This window comes from Cariama cristata, unplaced genomic scaffold, assembly GCF_000690535.1.
Source record: "Cariama cristata isolate BGI_N322 unplaced genomic scaffold, ASM69053v1 scaffold16642, whole genome shotgun sequence".
NCBI lineage: Eukaryota > Metazoa > Chordata > Aves > Cariamiformes > Cariamidae > Cariama > Cariama cristata.
The window spans coordinates 21617-30380 of NW_009605730.1; positions in this window are offsets into that span (position 1 = coordinate 21617).

Here is an 8764-nt window from a genome sequence, read left to right on the forward strand (position 1 = left end):
GATAGATGAATGTTTTGGATGTTGTATGTTTTCAAATAGAGAAAAAACGTGCAAATTAAGTGAAGGTCAAATTTCTTGTGGTTGAACCCAGGAAGTAAATACAGAAAATATTTTGTTTGGATCTTAGGGGAACAAACTCTTTTTATGGTGGAGTAGTCATATTACACTAAAGCAAGCACTGTAATGTATTGCATTTCAAAATAATTTATGTATAAAATAGGGGATGTACTGACATCCTACATCATCAGTCTCAATCACAAAAACTGGAAACAATTCTGAAAAGTGAAAACTTGAAAAAATGCACCTTAATTTTCCAAATTATAATATACAAAGGAGGAAAAATACCTGCACTGAATGCTGATGTAATCCTTCATATCACTAGGATCTAATAGTGAAAATCTGTTTATCATACATGACTTTCTTACCTGAGTCTAATTCAGATTGGCCACATTTGAAACATCCTGTCTTGCTAAACCCCACTAACCTCCTCATGATCCAGGTCTTCATGATGCAGTATTTTACCTTAATTCCTATACTTGTGTTTCACTTGGAAAACGTATGATAAAAATAAACATTGTACATCATCTTTATTGAATATGACTTGGCAGGTATTTTGCAAGTTTTACTAGTAAAACTGAAAAAGATGGTATCTTAAGACAATTACAGTTCAGAAGTGGTTAAGAGGAGTGTCTGAAACTTTTCAAACTTTGAAAATTGTTCCTGTTCCATTCAGGGAGATAACCAAGATCCTTCAAGTTTCCTGCAAAGAAACAGAGAATGAGAAGCTAGAGTAGAGAATAACATTTTGTTATTGAAACTACGATTTGGCTGCAGGGCATCAGCAGTCCATGCACAGATGCTGCTTTGGGAGCTCCTTTGGTTTAAAAAAAAAATCGCATGCAGTGAACACCCTTAGCAAAAATTCCTATCACTCAACTCTGATTCACTCATTAACAGCTGTGGTCACAACTAATCACCATTTTCCAAAATCCTTATTTTGCAAAATTCCTAACCTGCTATATTGATGCCTCCCTCCCAAGATAAACAAGCTGCTCTGTACTGATTTATGAGTGATTGCATTTGGGAATTACCATGTGGTAGGGAATTATGACATTTCTAAATAAGCAATGATGTTTAGCATGAAAATGCTAGCCTCTGTTTGTGATCCACTGAAACACAAGATGGATCTCAATATTCCTAAAGGAAGAGTAATTTAAGATCTTTAGTTTTAGGGATACAAACAAACACAGCGTGTTTCTAATTATAACAGTGAGTCACAGTAGAGTGCGAATTAATAGGATACTTTTGTGTGCTTGAAGTCCGTCAGCCTCTTTAAAAAGGAAGTGCTTGTCCCTCTTCCACTCCCCAAGTACAGCTGATCAATAAGCATCATTAGTCCATCATAACAGCTGGGACAGTTTAGGTCACAATCCTTAATCTCCTTTACACAGGGACATTCATATTGTCAGTACGTAAGCGCTACACAAGGAAGTAACACACTCTCTTTGATGGTTGTGCCAAGCGCTATGAGTGCTGCATGTAGTGGAGCTTAAGAAGGGCACTACTTCTAAGTAGATCTACTACTAAGTGGATCTGAAAACATCCCAGTCACACCTACTCAGACCACCTCAAGCTCAAAAACATTTAAAACCCCACTTTTGAAGGCTATCCTCATAATAAAAGGGACAGAAAAGAGAATATATTTAAAGAAAACCCAAACTTCAAAACAGGGATTCAGGTATGACGGTTTTCAACATCTCTTGCAGATCAACATTTTGCAGGCTATTAATTCTTCATTAGGGGCACGGGATTTTTGAGATTAGAAGTGCACTTTAGACAGCTACATCTTTAATTTCCTGATTGCTTAACTTTTGTAAGATTCTGTTCATTAAGAAACCACAGGAAAGAGAAGAGAGGTTACCTAAATTGGAAGTTTTGTGTGGGTATGTGGTTTGGGGGGTGGGTGGGTGTTGTTTAAACTGCAGAGGCACCAGGATAAATTAAGTTTAACTATGACAGTTGTGATTATTCCTTAATCGCTGTGTAACAGTAGACCATGTGAATGCCACACAGTCATCTTGGCAAAACTGCCATGTAAGTAAGGCTATGGTTTATTCAGCTTGGGCAAAGTACCTTTCCATGGTTAGAAAAGAGTTTAGAGAAGTAGTAGGACAAGAAATTATTGTACTTTTATCTATCTATCTATCTAATCTCCCTCCTGAGCACACTCCTGCACACTAGCTTAGAAATTTCACAAGTTAAAGAATTTCCAGTAGATCTCTGATCCCATTTTCCTCCATAAGCATTAGCAATAATCCCTGGATCCCTTCCTTGATTCACATTCCTCTCTCTGCTAGTCCCTCCACCCAAACAATTCCATAACCAGAAAGGCACACGCAATATGATTTAACTGTAAGTTTATACTAAAACAATGCACTAATAAAAACAACACAACTTTTATATATTCAGTTCAAGACCAAGAAGTTTTATAGCTGTCATTTGGACCTGTATACTTTGGCATATACACTAGCATAACTCATGCAAATTCTCTAGCATGAATAAAATGGATTTTATTCTGGAGCAATTACTGTGTTCACAAAATAGAATAAATGTGGGTTTGGTATTCAGGTTTCATTTATGGTGGAAAAGTCTGTCCACCTGGAGAAGACATTCCAGAGCAGTCTGAAGAGAAAATTTCCCCAATAGCCCTCCCCAGTGGCTTTATAGGATCCATATTTTTTATCCAGTCAAACAGCTCTGCAGCAAAGTCACAGCCCTTCCTGATTTTCTCATCTGGCAGTCCTCCAGCAAACTTCACCCTGTGCAGTGGAGTCTTTCAGTAGCATCTTGATTCTCACTCTCCCATCCTACATTTGAGAGTCATCTTTCTGTTTTTTCTTCAGGTATTTCTTCATATGCCCCCCATGAGCCTGTCCTCCTTCCCATGACTTTCTCCACCACCTCTCTCTCAAACCGTTTTTCCCAAACTGTCCTCAACTCCCATTCTCTCCTTGCCAAGAAACTAATTTTTTCAGTTTCTACTCCCATCCCAAAGTTTTATATTTCTTTCCTTTGAATCCATTAAATTAATGGATTTTGTCAAAACCAGACTCTTGCCTGATTCCAGGCAAGGAAGCTAAATGGTCCCTCATGCAGAAAAACTGGACTTATAGTTGCCTCTCCAGCTCAACAGGGGGTCTGCAGCGCCCTGTGTGTGGTGTGAGGCAGTGCTTTAGAGGATCTGCCTAAACATGAAGCTGTGAACCCTTCAGAGTATTCCTAGATATCTTACTCTTTTTTGTAAAGATTTAGCAGGTGAGAGTTTTGGGGAGGCAGTTCAAGTGGAACGATGGTTTATAGGTGCTCTGATGGACAGCTAGGGTTCACAGCTTTATTCCTTTTGGAATCTGTTGCACTGATGCCAGGAGGAAAAGGATGAGCAGTATTTGTCACCTTGCTACAGATTACCTGGGTGTCTCTAAACTGTGAAATGCTCTGGTTGTTCCTACCTGCTCTTGGTTTTTTTCCTGATGATCATCTCAGCGATGGCTCCTCTCACTGGAGAGCTGTAATTCAGGCCTTTTGTGTAGCCTCATACCCCCTAGCAGAACTCTAATACCTCATGAGGCTTCCTCAGACAACCAGTCCTATACTACAAACTGACGTTACCTTCTGGCAAAAGGATCTCATACTAACTTTCTCCCTCTTTTGCTTGCACCACAACTCCAGCATACAGATCTATATAAGGATTTGTCCCTAACCAATGTTTATCTGTCCTTGTTTTTAAGCGAGGGGGGGAAACCTGAGCCAGGATGCAGATGCCTGTATTAACATATTTCTATATAGCAACATACCCTATACATTGCCAGGGCAATCACATCTTGAATGAGTGCACAACACCTTGCAGAACAATGGCAACCAGGATGTGCCTTGCTGGACTTTGCTGGAGATATCTGTGATGACATCTGTCCTGAAAAGACACAAAAGAATGACAGCCAGCGGCCCTCCCTGGTGAAGCAGACTTTGTACAGAGGTACAGGCAGGCTAGCCCATGACACACAAGATGCCAGGGTGTCTCAGCAAGGAACAGAACCATGAGTTCTCTCCTAGGCCAAGCCAAACAATTTCTGACATCAAGTAAAACAGCAACTCACTTGGGAACGGCATGGGCGTTTGAATCATAAAAAATCTTTGCTGTCCTGATACACTTCAGCACAACAAATTACTGTAAAGGCTATTTTGAATGCAGAGTCCATTCCAGTTTTGCTTCTCTATATCCACTTTTGCAGACTGCTTGGTCAAATTTGTTGGGATGTGCTTTTGGTGGAGAAGATGTGGGTGCCACTTACCATGGTTACACCAAAGCCAAAAGTTTCTTACATGCACACACAAAGTACTGATCTTGATCATGCAGGTATCCTGCCATACACATGGGTTACGCAGGTACCCTGCAAACATCTGAAGATGTGAAATTAAACCTGTGTCCCACAGGAACTCTGCTGGACAAGTGCTCAAAATTGTACCAGAAGAGTCTGTGAAAGTCAAAAGAAAACAGGGAGACCGTACACTCGTCCATCCAAGCAGCTCATAGTCATCATTATAGGCCTGCTTTTACCTCGAGGCCTGGTGACTTGTTTATAGCCCTGTTCAGAGAACCTGAAGGGGGATTTGCTCTGCTCCTGGTGCAGCGCTGTTGTCTGGCCAGACAGCACAGCCAGCCCAGGAAGGGACACTTGCAGCCTGTGTGTGCTGCTGAGTTTAGATGAACCAAACTGGGCAGGAAAGCAGTGGGATATGGCACAAGTGTGCCTGTCACTCTGCCCCATGCGATAGATGACAGACCAACTCAAATGCCTCTAGCACTCCAGCCACGGGCATACGCAGTCTGCGCAAAGAGGGGATGTCTCAACCTCTGGTTCCTCCCAAGTCAGACCATACTGTCACAGCACTGCTAATGCACCACAAGGTCAAAACTTCTGCAGACAAGAAATCTGGCTGCTAAGCTGACATTGCAGTGTGACTACCTTTGTGTTTCCCCCCATGGAATGGAGGTGATAACATTACCTGACCTCATTGAGCATTTTAGGGTAAACACTGAACACCAAAAATTGCAAGGACAGACCGTTTCCTTAAATGAAGAGAGGAAGAGACATTTACATTTGTTACAATAATCATAAAAGTAAAGAACAAAAGATTTTGGGGGGATGAAATTAACAGTTCAGCTTCAGTCAGTTTTGGCAGTACTTGTCTGCTTTCCTTGCTCCTAGTAAAATTACGAATACTCTGTGCAGAAGTTGAGAAATTTTGTCAAGACTTAGGCTCTGTTTTTCTTTAACAGTTATAAACAGACAATGATTTGATTTGTGACATTTTAATTTCCAGTTACTTCAGTATTTTATGCTCTACATATGCTATAATTCAGTAGCAAGGAGCTTTATGAGGTAACCCTTAGAACATTAGCAAGTTCCCATTTGGCTGTCAGCACAGGCCCAAATAAAACTCAGGACTAATTTCAGCATTTATTGGAATGTGCTACTATAATGAAAAGGTCAAATGTGCTCACAGGAATGCAGCGCCAATTTGAGTTTCTGGCTTGAACTTGTTTCTCACTTGCAAGAAGTGATACTTGCCTCCACCCATTCCTGTCAAGCAGAATAAATCAGAGCAACAATATCTGTTTAAGAGGAGGAATTTTGTATACACTTCTAACGTTGTAAAACATTCCCTCTTCCCAAAATATATTCAAAACAGTGCTTCACTATTCAGGGAGGAGAGGGGACTGTGCTGACACAGTACATGTGCTGTCTGTGCTGTCAATACTGCAGATAGCATTCTCAGCTGATTCTGACACCAGATACTTTTAGTGAAAAAGAGTCAAAAGATTTTTCAGCAGTACTCATTGCCCCAGCTCCAGTAGGAAAATTAGCTGCTCTGTTTCAAGTCTATGGAGGCAGCTGGGAATGCCCACTCACTCTGTGGAACTTTTATCCTTTCTGCTCTTTGTTTGTTTAGAAGAATCTATCTTGCAAGAAGGACGAAAATCACCTGTCTGCTCCACATGGGCCTTTAGAGAATGTCTTTGGCTTCTGAAAAGAAAGTGCTTCTAACACCTTTCCTCTCAATACTTGAGAGGGAGTCTGTAGCGCAGAAAAGAGTTTTTCTTCTCAAAGACAAAGAAATTACCTGCCAGAACTAGCTGTTGCTCTCACGGCCTAATCAGACTTAATCTTCTCCCTATTACTAAGTTTCACAGTAAGTATCTCTGAATTTGAAAGGCATTATTCATAATGAGAGAGGCAAGTCACAGTTTGGAGAGAAACAATCTGAACAGCCACTACACTCAAACCTCAAGCTTGCTTTCTGAGAGCAATTCACCCTGCATCCCCAGAATACAAACAAATGTGGAAAATACTTATCTTGTGGAATATTGAAACAAGTAACCACCTCCGATACAGAGACTTTCTGACAATAGGAAAACAAAAGGTGTTTGGAAATGCAGGGAAAATAGATCAGTTAAAACATCCTGAAGGCTTAATTACTAATTTGTTTTATTAGTATTACACAGTGTAGTTAAAATTGTCTCTGTACATGACTTATCAAGGACTATCAAAAAGTACTACAGATAATACTACAGTTAAATTGCTGTGATCACATGAAAAGGTTTCTCCTCAGAGAATTTCACTAGCAGAGAAACTGAACTGAACAGAAAAGAAAACCTAATGTGGGAAATCAACACATGAGGTGTCTCAGATACTGTAAGTACTAAACAGTCTCAGCTACTGTTTCATAATGTTTCATTTGCAGTTCTAAGAAATGCCCACAGTTAGGAAAAATGTGTTTCAGTGATTCATTTACACGTGCTGGCACTCTGATGTCATTTAAAAAGCAGGCCCTACTGAGGCAGAGTATTGCAAATTAGTTGTCTGCATCTGCAGATAAAGGATGACTCAAGATGACCTCCTTCTTAACAACAGCAAGTGCAAAAGATTGATGTTATATATACCTTTTTATATATATATCTCTACACTCACACACACATATGTATATGTTTGGGTTTTTTCTGTTACAAAAGCATTGAAAACTTTTAAATTTACAATCAAGAGCTTAATCATTTACAGCCCACAGCTCACTTCCATTTTAAATCCGAAGCAGTAGCTAAGAGGACACTGGTGAAATAGGAGAAAGAATTCAAAAGGCACGTTATTCTCATGAAGGTGATGAATACAGGCAGATCAGCATTGTGGAAAACTTCTGAAGAACTGCAACACATGGCAAGCCTTAGAAGGTAAAAAGTAAGAATACCATTTCCATAATTTCTATCAATCAAGTATCCCATCTTCCTCTGACTGGTTTTAGTTTAAGGCCTGGCAGTGTCAAATGACATGGTAAAAGGATGGTATCTCCCCTGGCAAGCTAAAGACACTCATCTGGTAAATGGGTGGCAAATGGACAAGTTCAGCCACCCTGAGGAAGCCCACACTGCCATTACCATGTTTTTATTCAAGAAAAAAATACTACCATTCAGGCTTTCTGTAGGGTACCTCTTCTGTGTGCAAGAGAAGTGCAATTTTCGGAAGGAGTGCAATTTTACTGTGAAAATCTGATAAAGAATTTCTTCCCATCCAAGGATTTTCCAAGTAAGGAAGTTCCAGTTGTTAGCCACAAGCTTGCATTAAATATTTGCTGGCCAGTCACAAACAGAGAAGCATCTTGAAAAGGTTGGTATCGAGGGAAGAGTTGTTCAGAGAAGATGACATGGTGACATGGTGGCATCAGGTATATGGTTGGACTTGATGATCTTTGAGGTCTCTTCCAACCATAATGATTCTATGATTCTATGATTCCTTTCCAGCAGAAGCCATGTTGTCAGGTTTGAGAAAGATAGTATAAAAAACAGTAATGCAAAAAAACCCCAAAAGCTTTAAAATAGTCATATCATTCTTGAGAGGTAAGATCTAGTTCACTAAAATGAATGAAAGCCTGGTTATTGACATATAAGAGGTGAGAAATTAACCGGAAATATGCTTCATGTCAAGATGCATCTCAGACATATTTTCTCTAAGGATTTGGAAAAAGGTTTGATTCAAATAAACCCAGAAAAGATTTCTCTACAAGGAATAAAAAAATGTTTCAACTACATAAGCTTACAAATCTGAAAATGAACCAGAGGGAGAAAAGGGAGACAAAAAATAGAGGACTTGGAAGAATTTCTGAAATTGTGAGCTCCTTTCACAAATAGCCAGAAGTTTCTGTAGGTCAGAGTACTGAATGTTTAAAAATTTCCTATTTATCCTTTGGCAGCAGCACTAACTAAATGCTCACAAGAGGAACAATGAAGAAAATTTTCAACATCGTTACTTTGAATGTCACATGGTCTATGTATTAAGCAGAAAAACAAAAGTTGGCAAAAGCAGGAGAGATTATAACAGTTCCAGATTTGTACGAGCTAAGCTGTCTAACTTGGGAATACTAAAGGATACTCTACTTCATAGGAAAAAAAAATGTTACATGTTTTATTCTCTTAATTTCTTCAGTAGAAATGAGAAAGTGGCAGTTTTCTACTTAAATCCCACTTGAAATTTCCTGAAGCCTCAAACTAACTTAATTTGGACGAACAAACATTCTTTTCAAGAGGTATGGAGAGGGCAATTCTGTTTTCAAAAGCATTTATAAAATAGTAAGTGTTACTTGAAGCTTATTAAATGTAATACAAACAATATACATGAAGTATCTCCCCCCCCCCACACCCCCACTACTACATAAA